This window comes from Octodon degus, unplaced genomic scaffold, assembly GCF_000260255.1.
Source record: "Octodon degus isolate 3935 unplaced genomic scaffold, OctDeg1.0 scaffold00084, whole genome shotgun sequence".
NCBI lineage: Eukaryota > Metazoa > Chordata > Mammalia > Rodentia > Octodontidae > Octodon > Octodon degus.
Genome location: NW_004524660.1, coordinates 10,462,577 through 10,466,016, shown reverse-complemented (window position 1 = coordinate 10,466,016; position 3,440 = coordinate 10,462,577).

Genomic DNA, 3,440 nt, shown 5'->3' with positions numbered 1-3,440 from the left:
TGTTCCTGAAATTCATTCTTCAGTTTTAGAGAACACGAACTCATCTGAGGTACTTTTTAGGTTGGGAGTTTCATTCCCCTATATCACTTCCATGCTTTCAAATGGAGAATGAAAAAAAAAAAAAAGTTTTGATTAAGATAGATAGGAGTTCTAAATTTAAGAAACCTCTTAAACCAGGCATGATGGCACATGCCTGTAATCCCAGCACTTGGGAGGCTGGAGCAGCAGAATCACTTGGAGTTTGAGGCCAGTCTGGGCTACGTAGTAAGTTCAGTGCCAGCCTGAACTAGAGTGAGACCATTTCAGAAAACAAACATCGAGGAGGAGGGGGAGAAGGGGGAGGACGAGGAGGGAGAGAAGAGGAGGAGAAGGAGGAGGGGGAGGAGGGGAGGGGAGGAGAGGACAGGAGAGGAGAGGAGGGGAAGAAAGGAGAGGGAGGGGAGAGCAGAGGAGGGAAGAGGAGGGGAGAGGGCTTAAGGGGGAGAACAAAGAGGGTCAAAAAGCAGTATGGGAGAGTCACTTTTTAAAATTTTATTTATTGTCTAAGGATCAAACTTACTGTTAAAAGGAATGACCACGAAAGCCTAGAATACCTGGGTTTTGGTATGAGAGACAGTTTACCAAGATGGATACCTGAGCCTGTGCCGGACTGGCTTCCGGAACTTCTGCTTCTTGCCCTGGCCGGTTGTCGGGTGTTCATTCTGGGATAAGTCCTTTCGTGATACTTTGGACACTTTTCTACATGAAAATTACGTTTCAGCTAAAAATAAAAGGGTAACAAAGAATAAATGCTTAGCTCCTGGCTTACTGAACCTCCGGAGTTTTTGAGCACAGCGCGAAGCACCTGAGTGTGCAGGACACGAGGGACGAGGGAGCCGGGTGTGCACAGCGGGCCCAGCGCCAGGAGCGCTTGCGGCGTCGCTTCGCGCCAGCGGGCCTGCCGGGGCCTCTGGGTCTGAAGTCGGTGGCACGTCTTAGTGTACGGACACGTAGAAGAGTGTGCCACACACATGCGCACGCACGCACACATGCAGACGCACATGCATGCACACAGGGACGCACACGCACGTGCACACACGCACGCACAGCCTGCTACAGGAACTCAAGCGAGGCGCAGATCTGCACTGCAGGGTGAGCGGGGCGCACAGGAGCAGACGTCCCCCAAGCCCCAGGAAACCCCAAGAAACAAGGCTGCTGCCTTCCATATTTCATCTATTAAAGAAAAAAAGCTGAAAATTAAGAACCCATGCTGTTGAAGGAGGGAGAGAAGGAAGAAGTAGGGGCATCGTGCTCCTCCACCAGCTGAATGTGGGCACTACGCACTGCGAACTTGCACTAATAAAACTTAAACCCCCAAAACAAATCTCCAGCAGCAGCTTAAACACAGCGGGCCTCCCGGCCCGCCCCCTCCCACCCTGCTCCCGGCCCGCCCCCTCCCACCCTGCTCCCGGCCCGCCCCCTCCCACCCTGCTCCCGGCTCCGGCCGTGGACTCCGTGGACTCCGCTCTCCTGGTGAACATCCGCCCGCTTCCTGAGAAGCCAGGCCGCTGCGCCTCCGCACGGCTGGGAGGGGCCGGCGCGCAGGCTGGAGCGAGCGGGCGGGCAGAGCAGGCGGGTCCACCCGGAGCGGAGCGTCGGCCGCGGCTGCGGGGACACGGAGCCTGCAGGCCGCCGGCCCGGAGCGCGGGGCTCATTCCGGAGCTCTGAGTGCGGGCAGGGGGCTGCAGGGGCCTCGGAGCGCCCGGACGGGACGGAACCCAGTCCGGTGGACGCTGACGGCCACGCCGAGGTGCCGGTGCGGCTTCCCTGTCCTTGGGTCGCTGCCCTTCATTCCTCTCCCCTCATCAGTAGGAGCTGGTAAAGCTGCTCCGAGGTTCGTTGTCCGCTTAGGAGCTACACCTGCCACTGGCTCTTCTGCGAGCGGGCTTGGAGGAGGACTTGGAAAGTGTGTGTCGTGTGCATGAGAGCCCAGCGGTCAGGACAGGCTGACCAGACGGCGCCGAGGCCCGGCGCTCTCGCCCCTCTCGGTCCTCGCTCCGTGCTGTTTCCACCTTCGTCCCAGACAGACGACGCGCATCGCGGTGGTCTTAGCGCTGCTCGTTCTTGCAGGAAGAACTTCACAGTCCAGATTAGACTTTTTAAAGCATCGTTGAGGCTTAGACGGCATAAATACCCAGGCCATCGGTGTAAACTGCACGACTTTGTTCGGTTTTCGTGTGTGTACACGCCCGTGAACCCTTTATCAACCATCAGGACGACAGCTGTTTCCAGCACCTCACAGTGTTAATGCTCCTTGTCACTGTTCTTTTAAAAATCAATTAATTGATCTACCTACCCATCCGTCTACCTCCCTATCGGCTGGGTACAGGGTCTCCATGTGCAGCTGGGACTCCTCGGGATCCTCTTGTCTCGCCTCCCCAGGGTGGGGATCGCAGGCCTGCACCACCACGCCCGGCTTTGGTGGCTTGCTCAGCGGGGTGCCCAGCACAGCATGTGGTACCAGGGACCGAACCCAGCTCCTTGCGCTTGTCAGGCAGGCTCCGAGCCCACCGAGCTGTCTCCCCAGCCCATTGTTCCCTGTCAGTCTTTCCTTCCTGGGTGCCCTGCCTTCTCCTCGGCGATGACCTGCTTTCTCTGTCTTCATAGATTACTTTACGTGTCTAGAGTTTTATAGAAAGGTAGCTGTTCACTGCACACTCCTGCGAAGCTGGCTTCTTCATTCAGCGCGGCTACTTGCGAGGCTAGAAGTGTGAGCGTCAGCTGCGCTGCGCTCTGTGTCATTACGTCATTACCCTTGGTACCCGTAAGAAAGGCATTATTTACCTAGCATGCACATTACAAAGGTCACATGTGGAGGCGAACATTTTATGAAGTAGAATTATTCTTTGTGCCTCTGGCTGAAATTTTGAACTAGTAACGGAGACAACTTTTCTTGAAATTATAAACCAAAAAAGTTATCTGTGATTTTTGTATTTAAGGAAGCGCAAATCATGCTGGATAAAACGGCTCACCAAACTATGTGTCCAAATAACTTAGAAAATTAGAAGGCAGAAGGGTGACTGTTTCGAGGTGCAGAAGGTAGAGGATGCAAGACAACCTGCTGGATTTCTCTGAAATACCAAGTTACACTGGAGGCTGCCCTCGGACCACAAGCACTTGAGCTACTTAGTGAGTGCCAGTCAGCCTGCGCTGCACGGTGAGACCTTGTCTTACTCTCCCCTCTCAGCATTTATTTTTATGTATTTGGTGCGGGTCTCTCTCCGCAGCTCACCTCTGTGTGTACTCTGTGCCCCGCCCCGTACATACAGGTGGTACTGTGTCTGGTGCGGGTCCCTCTCTGCAGCTCACCTCTGTGTGTACTCTCTGCCCCGCCCCGTACATGCAGCTGGTACTGTGTGTCTGGTGCGGGGCTCTCTCCGCAGCTCACGTGTGTGTACTCT